Below are 12613 nucleotides of genomic sequence, written 5' to 3'. Positions count from 1 at the left end.
ACTCCTCTAGCTGTTGCCAACTCTAGGAGGTGATGTTCATCTCTGTTCCAAGGCCATTGAGCCAACTGTCTGAAGATATTTCCATTGTCATATAACTAGCATGATGTCACAGAATGCTGTCACCTTCCCACTGAAGAGGTTCCTATTTGTCTACTCGCATTTGCATGCTTTCAAACTGCTAGGTTGGCAGGAGCTGGGACGAGGATGGGAGCTCGCCCTGTCATGTGGTGGTTAGGTCTCGAACCTGAGCTGCCAGCTTTCTTCCCTCTGAGAGATGCCAAATCATAGAAGAGGTTTGTAGACATGCTGATGCATCCATCTCCACTGTACTTGAATGCATCCTTCTTGCAGATTATTTATTTGTTTTTATTTATTAAACAAATTTATACAGCCATCCATCTTGCCAAAGGGATGATTACCCTCTTCTCTTTCTTTTCACTTTTCCCAGCATTAAAGGCATACTGTCCAAAATATGATGATTTAAGCTTGGTCATCTGTACCTCAAATGAGAGCTTTGGATTGATTAGTTCTATTTACTACTTATATGTTCAAAAGTGTCAATATTTTTTATATCCTGCTTTTTGCATGTTGTTATGTAAGATATATAGTCTGGCACAGGATTTCAAATTAATGCAAATGATTCTTACCTTTATTGAAAAATCACCACTTCTTGGAATACATGTCGTTAGTGGAGGTTTAGTGGAATGACTTACCAGAGGAAAGCAGGCTGGCCTCATTCCACTTCAACACTTATATGAATGATGAATGTATCCATCCAAACAAAAGGAGCTTCATCTGAGCTGATGATTTAGCCATGGGGACTGAGCAATGGAATTTATGCAGATTAAAAGGACACTAACAGCAGCATTAAAAAAAGAAACATAGCCACTTACTGGGTTGCCAATCTACTCAGACCAAATGCAATTTAGACTGCAATCAGCCTTTTTCATTTGCAGAAATTGATCATTAACTAGAAAGGGACATGGTTGAATCACAATAAAATGTGTTATCTTACAAAGAAATTCACATGTTTTCAAATTGGTTACCCTCAAACTTCCAAATTCACATCTCATTCAGCTCATTCTTGATGCTGCTCCACGCACCTGAGACAACATGATCCCTAACTGTCATCATCACAGATGCCTGAAGTCCCCATAAAGCAAATAAATAGTATATACTTTCAATAATAGCCCTTCCAAACATGCGCATAACTGTAGCCAATCAGAAAAGATGATACTGCATGCTGCTATATACAGTTCTATATAAACCTACTATTGAGCAAAGTCATTTCAGATAAAGCAAATGTTGTCTTGTGGCAATGAAAATAGCAAACATCAGACTGATTTCTGTGAGACAGGAAGAATGGTAGGCATGATTACCAAATTACAAATGATAGGGCAGTCAAGCAAAAGAGCAACTCCTTGGGGTTGGAGGGGTGGGGGAAAGGCATCCTTTATAAGGATTGAATCACTTTCCTGTCCAAGTTAGGAGGCTGAGAGTCAACATGAACAAATAGGGTTTCTCCACTGAATCAGGGACTTTTGTTTGTTGCATGTGGTAGACCATGTGTCTTCTTCTTTTTTGTCTTTCTTAGGTATCTGCTATTGCATATTATAGTATATTATTACATACTGTAGAATTCAATTAGTATGCATTTTATAGGATGCAATTAGTATGCATTCTGTCGGATAGCAATTAGTATGCATTCTATCAGATAGCAATAGCAATAGTACTTAGACCAGGGGTTCTCAACCTTGGCAACTTTAAGACTTGTGGACTTCAACTCCCAGAATTCCTCAGCCAGTCTTAAAGTTGCCAAGGTTGAGAACCTCTGACTTAGACTTATATATCGCTTCATAGTGCTCTACAGCCCTCTCTAAGCAGTTTACAGAGTCAGCATATTGCCCCCAACAATCTGGATCCTCATTTTACCAACCTTGGAAGGATGGAAGGCTGAATCAACCTTGGGATGCAATTAGTATGCATTCTATAGGATGCAATTAGTATGTATACTAATGCATACTATAGAACAGGGGTCTTCAAACTTGGTCCTTTTATGACTTGTGGACTTCAACTCCCAGAATTCCTCAGCCAGGCACACTGGCTGAGGAATTCTGGGAGTTGAAGTTCACAAGTCATAAAAGGACCAAGTTTGAAGACCCCCACTATAGAATCATACCAAGAAAATCCCTGCATATTGAAATATCCATGTCAGTGGAAAGAAATTACTTGGGGAACGGATACAAGAAAGGGTTATAGCCCCTACAGTCCAATATCTGCCTATTTCTGGAATATTAATAGAAAATAGAGAGCCAGTTTGATAAAGTGGTTAAAGTGCTGGCCCAGAAATCAGGAGTTCTAGTTCCATCTTAAGCTGGATAATCTTGGGCCACTCACTTTCAGCCCATCCCACCTCACAAGATTGCTGTTGTGAGAAAAACAAGAGGACAAAAGATTACTAGGTATGTTTATTATCTTGAATTATTTATTAAAAAAATATTAATAAAGCTGGGATTTTTAATTTTTTTAAAAAATATTAATTGTAATATTGAGTAGAAAGATTGTTTTAAAAGAATTGCTAGAGGAGGGTTTTTTTTTTCAATTCTCTTTGACCTATCATCTTAATACTGCCATATTAAACCACAATTATTTGGTGCTCCAAATACTGAGCAGTCATTGATGGCAATGCAGTGATGTTAATACTTCTGTTTCAGCACCATCAATTCAGACTTTTATTCATCAAAAGACATAAAGTGGCATGAGCACTTCATAGATTTAATGAACATTAACTCCCAACTTAATGCTTCAGAGCCTACAGTCATATAGTTCAGGAGCAGAAGTAAATGAGATAAATTGGTGCCATCATTAAGAATGTTCTGCTTAGATAAGTCAGAAAGTAACCAAGCACTTGCACCTTGAATCTTTTCCCCAGACCTGCAACTCTAGAACTATTAAGGAAGAGTTCGGATTTAGCTGTGTGTTCTGAATAATAATATTTCATGATCTTTCCTGAACTGGAAGTTTTCATATCATGGGTACATTTGACACTTTCTGTTGGGTCATATTTGACTATATAACCCTTGGAAAAGTTTTCTAATTGCCTAGAACTAGAAGTTAGGAAGTCATAAAGTCACTAAGTGGCTTTCCTGTTGGTTGATTCAATATACTACAGATTCTCATTAGGTTTGATCCTCAGCCCATTCTATTTTAGTGAGGCCAACACAGATGACCGTATGGCTTAGAATAATTGAATCATAGAATTCTAGAAGGCCATTTACTATAGACCATCAAATTCATTGTAAAAATCCAATTAAAGAATCTGTTGTAGATGTCAATTTAGCCTCAGTATGAATACATCCAGGGACAGGAAACTACCACATCTCCAGGTAATTATTTTCTAAATCAAAATATTCTAACCCTCAAAACATTTTTCTTAACATTCAAATGGAATCTGGCTCCCTGAAAATTAAGACACTTCTTCCATGCCTTGCAATCTGGGGATGATATTAAATAGATTTTGGTCCTCTGTGAGATATTCCTTTGGATCTTGAAGAATCCCACATTCAACTTGTCTTCAGTTTAAACATACCCATTCCATTGATTTCTACTCATAGATTTGTATCATTTGATCATCCTTACTGCTTTTTCTATTCCACTATATGTAAACTCTTCTGTATTGAGAATTGGATTATGTAGAATAGAACAGAATTATTCTTCCAATTTAATAATTATATTTCTATTCAGACTAAAATTGTTTGGCAGCTATATCAACTATGTGTTGATTCTTATTTAGCTTATGTCCAACCATATTTCCAAGATCCTTTGTACACATAGCTTTACCAGACCAGGCATCCCTCTTTATCCCCCAAGTATAATCTTTTGTACCTATGTATCTGATTTCTCTTTTCCCATGCATAAATTCACAATTCTGTTATTTTTGGCTCATCTCTTTAACTTATCAAGATCATTTTGAATTTGGTTTCAGTCTTCTAGATCATTCATAATGCAATCCACTCTCTATGACTGGGCCAGTATTTATTTAATGCTGTAAAGACTAATGTAAAGAAATAATCACATCTTCCAATCACAATTTCACCCAAGTAATTAATGAAAATGCTTATGAGACCCACAGGGTTGTCCAGTTAGAAACTCTAAAAGCCTGAAAATTCTTTAGGTCCCATCTATTAGTGTAATTTTGTGGGGCCCAGGAGGCATATCTTTGCTATCATGACACCTGCATCCAACTATTCAGTAAGCAATGCTGTAGCTCTTTCCTAATACTCTGTCCAATGATTTGGGCTGGGATGACTGCCTTTGTATAACTATACTAATTTCATGCAGCCCACTTGTTGATAGTTGCTTTCTGAGTGCAGTTCAATGTGCTGAGTCATTTAGGACCTGGACATTCCTGGGACATCTTCCTCCAGTTGTTCTGAATGCCAAGTAAGAGCTAGTGGGAAAAGTCCCCTTCAAATTCCATCCTTTCTTGTAGTTGCCACTCTTCTGAAGCCAGATTAGCATCAATCTTGTTGGCATTCAAGGAAAAAAACAAGATCTGTCTGTTCCTACAAGCCTTTTGGGACTGATGGTATGGTAGGTCCCATCACCTGCAGGAAGTGATTGCTTTGTTAAGATTGCTTTCCTCCTTGTGTCAATAATTAGGAAGTTGATTGTCATTGGGTTTGGGGATTTCATTAGTTGTTGTATCTTTTTTCAGCTTTTTTATTTACTTTTGTACTACTGTAAGCCTCTTAAAGCTCTTCTGCAACTCAGAAAAAGAGAAAAACGGGTGTCAGAAAACAAAGATGAATCAGAGCCAGGATGTCCAAAGCTGCCCACTTTGAGCTCTGGCTCTGGCCACAAATTGTTTCAGAGCATGTGTCTGTACACACACACTGTCCTAGATGTTTTCTGTTCTCCCTCATTTAAGGGGAATGCTTTAACAAGTACAGTAATGATAAAGAAGTATCCCAATTTTTCTGCTTTTTTGGGGGGGGGAGTTCTGATTTAGTAGATCTCTGCAACATGATTCATCTTCACCTCTGGGAATTTTCTCATTGAGGTGAAGACGTAATGCAGTCTGTGTCAGTGAAGGGCTTCACATCCCTTGCAGTTGCCTGAAGCACCTGCAGAAGCCTCTTTGGATGACTAGGACTTCAGAGGCTGCCCTATAAGAGAAGCAAATGAAGCCAGAAGATAAGGTGACTCACTGCTTCATGAAGCAGCTTCAAGAATGACTTCTTTGGTGACATGTTGAAACAAAGTGCCCTGTCAAATGTTTGCAGGCTTGATGAGAAAGGTTTGCTTTAGTGATTCTTTCCAAACCCAAACCAGCTATGTATCCAGTCACCACTTCGTTCTATCCATTGTGAAGAAGAACAATCCCCCCCCCATGCTGCCATGCATTGCTGCAATGCTATTTCTCCACTATTTAGGGACGAGGTTGATGATGTTCTCACTTCTCCTTACAAATCAGTTCACACTGAGACAAGTGTTCTTTCAATGCAGTCAATAAAACATTTTCCCTCATTTCGGTTGTTCTTTTAAGAAAAAAAAAGAACACAGTGCTATTTAGAAAAGAAGATTACTCTGTTGTTGTGCTTGTGAAACTGTCTATTGTATGTGATTTAATATCTTAAAATAAAAATGTAATCACACACACACAGAGGCCTCCTTCACCCAAATAGATTGGCTGAGATCACAGAGATACAACAATAGTTTCACAATGTATACCTAAATACCCTCAAGGACACCAAAGTAGCCTAATCATTATAGTTTCAATTTCTTGTTATGATGGGCAGGAATTGGACACCATCTTACAAATGCATTTATCTTTTAGAATATATAAGAAGAACACTAAAATTATTAACAGGAAGAACAAAGGATAAGGGAGAAAAGCAGGCAAAATTTGATGCTCACAATTTTTAATCTGGAGGGCTTTCTAACTCTGGAATTGTTTGGGAGAGGGAGAGACAGAAGCTTATTGGACAGGAGGACTGCAGGTTCGGGCAATGGCCCCTTGGCTGGAGGAGAGGAGACACAGACTCCTATTAACTAAGTAATTAGCAACAAAGGGAGCAAGAGCATCTAGTTGTTGTGGCTCAAAGTGGCCATCTTGGAGCCTCTTGGGACCTTAAACTGTGGTTGTCTGTTGAGTGGAGATCCCAAGGCATTTGGACTGGACAGTGTTGCTAGCTCCCAGTTGGGAAAGATCACCTTGTGGACTAGACTGTTTTAAACAAATAAAACAAATAAACTATAAGGTCTTTTTGAACTAATACATTTTGTTATTCTGTGACAGCAGTCATAGAAGAGACTCAGTTAGCCATAATCAACTGACTTCTTTTCCCACATTATTCAGTCAGTTGATTGTATTCATCTTTTCTCATGATGACTCCTCAAAAACAAAGGGCTCTTCCTGACAGCCAAGTTAAAGTGTTACTCACAAATCATTTGCTGCCCCCACTGGCAATCTGTTTCCTGCCACAGAGATAATGCTAGCAAATGGTGCTGTCCTTATTTTCACTTTACAGGGCACATTAGCAGCAGAGATTAATGGATTTCCCCAGATTTCTCTCCCTCCCTCCACTAAACATCACCAGTCAGCAGCCACTCTCTTTCATATGGGATGGGGATAGGTGAGAAGTTGAAAGTTGATGGATGGCTAGAATGGACAGGTTTAGCCATCTCACAAAACATGCCTTTTTTTTTTGCACCATGCATTTGTTGCTCAAGTATTACTAAGAGAGTCTGCTAATTGACAGGCTTTTTTGTGTGTTTAGCATTATTCCAGAAGAAGTATTAAATTCATGTTCAAAAACAGCCTAAGTAATATACTGTACGAACAGTTGCACCATGATGTAGGAGAAAGCAGACAAAAAGAAAGGATAGATAAACTTAAGCATGCAATTTTCTTCCCCAACTATTCTCCCCTCTCACTGCCATCATTGGTTAGCCTCTGTTCAGCTTAGCCAAATCTCTGAATTGGAATCAGATCAAAAATCCTGCAGGTGAAGGCAAAGAGCACAGTTTGAAGAAACCAGACTTTCCCACTCCCAAAGCAGAATGTCACAAAAGACAGTGCCCAGGGACAAAACAGAAGGTGATATGCCTGCCTCAACCTAAAGTTGCTCTAGATACCAAGCTGATCTAAAACCATTGGCTGCACCACTTATAGAGTGATCAGTGGAATATTTTAGATTATATCCAAAGCAAAATTTGTGTCTGGATGTGGGGAAAATGCTTCTTAAATAATGAAACTGCAAAAGAATGACATAAGGCTGTCTCAGATATCACCTGGAATCAGATGAAGGCAACATCATGAAGACACCGCAGAAAGAAAAGAGTTCCAGATTATGTTGTGGTGCAGTTAGATGTAACTGAGGAAAGGCACAGAGCCAGGTGTAATCAGCTATTATGAGACTTGGTTATAATGAAGACTAGTTGGACTGAGCCTAAACTATGCTTATCTAAGCAGGAGGCCCTCTAGATTATGGACAGTCTCAGCAGTATCTAGACAGAGTGTAGAGTTTCTCTGAGAGTTTCTCTGGAAGTCTGGATGGTGGTCTCCTTGGATATTCCAATATCTCGATATGAACAAAAAATTAAACTGACAAGAATTCCCTTAGGATGTCTTCTCTTGTGGTTGAATTAAAGCATGGGAAGCCAGAAAGGCTGTCAGCAACAAGAAATATGATTATATAAGATAAAACTTTCAAAACATCTCTGTGGCCAGTTTAGCAGTGAAGTTCCAAAACCAGTAGTACTTAGAGGACTTCAATCTCCTTCCAGTATTTGAATGATAGGAGAATGTAGAACTATTGCAGGAAAAAAAATCAGAGTCCTGAGAAATACAAAATATGAGGCAGAGGTTCATGTGATAGATCAATCCTGCCAGCATTTAAAGCATTTCCTTTTCAAGAACTGACCATTTGTCTAGGGGTGTTATTGAGAAAATAGATTACAATTTCAGAGGGTCCTTGAGGAAAGAAATTACCTAAACCATTTAGAGTCAGATTGCTAACATGGATATACTACTGAGGAAGCAATGGTCACATTTCATATGGTGATACATCTGTCTTGATTCTTTCAGTGTCCTTTGATACCATTAATATCCATACTAATCAAGTTCTGGATTGGTTTAAGGCAGTGGTGGTGAACCTATGGCACGCGTGCCAGAGGCGGCACTCAGAGCCCTCTCTGTGGGCACGCACGTCGTCGTCCCAGCCCCGCCTCCCCCATGGCCCCCTCCTCACCAGCAGCCCCCCTGAGGAGAGTTGCCCCCAGGCACGGCCCGCACTGTACTCTTGCACTGTCACGTGCAGATGATGCTGCAGGGCACGAGCGGAAGGTGTGGCTGCCATGGTGCTGCAAGGCCACTGGGCAATCTGTGGCAAACTGTGAAGGTGGCGGGTGGCCCTGCAAGGCTGGGTGGGTGGGGCCAGGCAGGCCTGGGGCAGAGCAGCAGGACCAGGCGGTTTTGGGGCACTCGGTCTCTAAAAGGTTCGCCATCACTGGTTTAAGGGAATAAAAGTAGGCAGAGGGGTATGTGGTTATGGTAGTTAACATCCTTCCTCTGTGACCAGTTTCAGTTAGTATCGAGAACTGGGAGAGGTCCAGTCCTAAGTTCTTACTTTGCAGAGTTCTTCAGGAGTCTACTTTCTCTCCACTCTTATTTAACATTTACTGTACATGAAGCTGATAGAAAAGATCATCCATCAGCATAAGGTTAAATAACAAATACACTGATACTTAGCTACACATCTATGAAATGGTATAGGGTTTCCTGCCTGAGCAGAGGGTTGGACTAGATGACCTCCAAGGTCCCTTCCAACTTTTATTATTATCAAGGGCAACAAATAGACATGTCAATGTTCTTTATCAGTATTTGGAAGCATGAGAGTATGGACAGGGAAAAACAAGCTTCTGCTTAACTACCTTGGCAAGATGCAGTAACTGTAGGTTTTACCCCCACCATCACAGATAGATTGCTAGATGACAGATGATAGATGATTGATGATGGAGATAGATAGATAGATAGATAGATAGATAGATAGATAGATAGATAGATAGATAGATAGATAGATAGATATTTGGGAATTTTGTTTGGAGAGCACGTGGCAGCTGCATTCATAAGGGCCTTTGCACAAATTTATCCTGTGTACCAATTGCATATCCATTCCTGGTTAAGGAGGGTCTGCTAATAATCATCTATGCTTTGGTCACCTTCTGTTTGCACTACAATGCACATTACATAGAGCTGCCCTTGCAGATCACTTGGAAACCACAAATGATCCAAAATGCAACAATATAAATTGTTATGAGTACACTGCTATAGACTCATGCAACACTACCTATCTATCATTCCCACCCTCTGGTAGAATTTGCTTCAAAGCAATGCTGTATCACTTTGTACTAACAGTCTGGGAAATGTCTTGAAGACCATCACTTCCCAGTTGCCAGATAAAATGTAACTGGTAGCAGTAGATTAATCCAACCTTCATCATCCTCAAAACACCATCACTGTCATGCCTGAAAAATGGATATCATTCCAGCTTCTTCCTAAAAGAACTAGGTTCAGCAGACCTTTCATATGAACTTGTTTTTCTCTGTCTTCTTTAGCAGCTCATTCCTCACCTCAGCACTTTGGAAAACATTTGTATACCATGCACAAGCAAATCTGTCTGTCTGTCCATCATTGCGTCCAACTAAACTCTTAATCAAGTGGAAAGCAGTGATTCAAATTAGCCGTCCTCCAGTCAGACACCCTCCAGCTTGTCTTCACTTCTACCAAAACCTGTCAGCTTCACATTGCCAGTTAACACCCTTAATCTGTCGTTTTGATGTGTCCGCAGAATTGCCTACAGGCTTGTCAGCTTCATTGGCTGCCTCCACAGTTACACAACGATATCTTTCTCCAACAGTTTTGAGCTTTCTTAGAGCTGGTTCAGACCTTTCAAGAAGAACTGATGATTATATTAATTCTTATAATATTATAATTATTTTTACCTCCGACATGCCCATGGCAAGTTTCTAAATCTTCCACTCCATCAAGAATTAGAACCCAAAGAAGTTAGAGAATGGCAAGAGAACTTTCACGACACCACTGGCATAATTTAGTGATAATCTACACACAGGTTGCTGGGGTAGAATTTTTAAAAAGGAATATTAAAAACCCACTGTTTATTCCTATCATTTTATACATACCCATTTCCATGGACTTTTTTTCTCTTCCTATGCACCATTTTCACTCATTCCTGGTTAAGGAGGCTCTGTTCATAGTAACCCGTACTTTGGCGATCTTGTGTTTGGACTACTACAATGAACTTTACATGCATCTGCTCTTGCAGACCACTTGGAAGCTATGAATTATCCATAATGCAACAATATGGATTGTTATAAGTACACTGTGATAGAACACTACATACATATCTATCATTCCCACCCTCTGACATAATTTGCTTCAGAGCAATGCCGTATCACTTTGTATTACTAGTCTAGGAAATGTCTTGAAGACCGTCACTTCTCAGTTGCCAGGTATAATGGTGAAACATTGATGAAACAGACTTAGTTATATGAGATTGTAGGCAAGGGACCTGGGAACTACTTGTTCCTCTCCTTTATCAGCTTGTCCAGCCTTATGACCTTGGGGACTGTCTTTTAGACAGCACAGAGTTTTGCTCTGCTTATTTATAAGAGCTCTTCCAGTTACCTTCTATTTCAGTTTCCCAAATGAATGTTGAAAACTAATACAACAAGAGTTGACTGGTCGATTTTCATGATGTGGAAGCATGTTGTATATTGCCTGCCCTTCCCATTGTTCTTCTCTAATGAAGAGAAGCCACCTTTCCCTTTAAAATTCATTGTTACTGGTACAGCTATTAGCAGCAAAAAGGTTGTAGTTGGGCATCTGCAACTCACAGATGGCTTATTTTCTATTGGAGAGAGTTTTGCCACATTTCTACTGCTGAGCTCCTGCCTCAATCTAACTCTTTCAGGATTAACAAGGCTGATATCACCACTGCAATCAGCTTCCAGTAGTCAGGGATTTTTATATCAGCCTGGTTAAGAATTATTTCTCTCCATTCCACTATCTCCCCAAAGCAGGGAAGGATTATTGTCCTCAAACTCTGCTTGCATCATTCTTTTAAGCCCTAGTCTTTCCTTTTAAGGCACTGGTGTCTTCCATCAGTCCCCTTATCATACATTTCCAAGAAAATTTCCTTCTCATGATCTACAACTATTACTTAAACCTCCATCTGCATGTGCTGCCCCACTCACTCACATGTAATTATGGTTTAGTGAGTTTATTAATGTTTCCCAGTAATTCCCTTTACCAATATTCAATCCAGCCACAAGCAAGTCATGATTAGTCAACAAAGCAAATGGTCAATAGTCCATAAACAAATGAAAGTTGTTCAAACAAATGGCTCCATCAAACAAATTTAAATCTACCAGGCAAAAATTAAATACACACATGAAGAAAAGTTCAGAGTCTCCAAGGCACAATTCCAAACACGGTGAAGCAGGAAGCACGACGAATAAATAGCCAGCAAACCAACATATTGTTCCCAGCAACACCTCCCTCTGCCTGCTGTCATAGCCAGCTTCCCAGTACAGCCCATCAAGACAGGCAGGGCCCTCTTCTCCCAAGTAGTCTGGCTGATCTCTGTTGCTTCTGCCTTTTCTCTGCCCTGCATGCTCTCGGATCAGGTCCAGAAGGCACTCCTCCTCTGCTGGCTGTCTGCCCCTGCAGGCTTTCCCCAGCTGAAGCGGCTCTGATTGTCTTTCAGCTGGCTGTTCAGAGTCATTAATTAACTGAGTTCCTGACATGCCAGGAATAGGCTCGTCCTTCCTTGAGCTTATTTCTGAGGAAGAATCTGGGGAGTCCTCCAAGGGAGACATCACACTGAACCTTTGAAACTCAAGACCTAAGATCTGCACTCTGGAAAAGGATAGACTCTTTTCCAGAACTTCACTTTTCTGTACGTAAGATCCAGATAAATGTGCATACCCAGCAGGTGATGTATGGTTAAAACCATAACTGACAAACAGATTATATCAACTCCAATTCCCAGTTCAGAATATTTGTAGAAAAAAGAACAGCAGAGAAAAGTTCAAAATGGTCAATTGCAGTAAACAATCAAACAAGCCGTGATTTTTCTTTTGGGACTAATGGACAAGGAACTAGAAAAACATGATGGAATGTTGTTTTTATATGTGAAAACTACAGCGAGACTGTTATATGCTCAGAAGTGGAAAGGTGTGGCACTATTCATAATGGAAGAATGGTTAGTAAAAATGATGCAACCTGTGGAGGTAGCTAAATATTTTTGATCAAAGAAAAAAAATGTATATTTATGGTTGACTGGAAACCCCTTACAGAATTTTTGCATGAAACAGAAAAAATACACTTATGAGCTGAGGTGGCACAGCAGTTAGAGTTCAGTACTGCAGGCCACTTTAGCTGACTGTGTTCAGCAGGTCAGCGGTTCAAATCTCACCGGCTCAAGGTTGACTCAGCCTTCCATCCTTCCGAGGTAGGTAAAATGAGGACCCAGATTGTTGGGGGCAATGTAAAATATATATACATAGCTTACTGGTGTACACCGCT

General features: G+C 39.8%; 1 pseudogene; it reads left to right on the top strand.

Annotated features, from left to right (window-relative positions):
• The first annotated feature begins 12174 nt into the window (after window positions 1-12174).
• LOC120319660 overlaps window positions 12175-12613 on the top strand; it is a 67225-nt pseudogene continuing 66786 nt past the window's right edge.

Source organism: Crotalus tigris, unplaced genomic scaffold (genome assembly GCF_016545835.1).
Source record: "Crotalus tigris isolate CLP2741 ecotype Arizona unplaced genomic scaffold, ASM1654583v1 scf7180000020926.639216, whole genome shotgun sequence".
NCBI lineage: Eukaryota > Metazoa > Chordata > Lepidosauria > Squamata > Viperidae > Crotalus > Crotalus tigris.
Note: the sequence above shows the minus strand (reverse complement) of the source record. Positions and strands in the feature narration are given on the sequence as shown.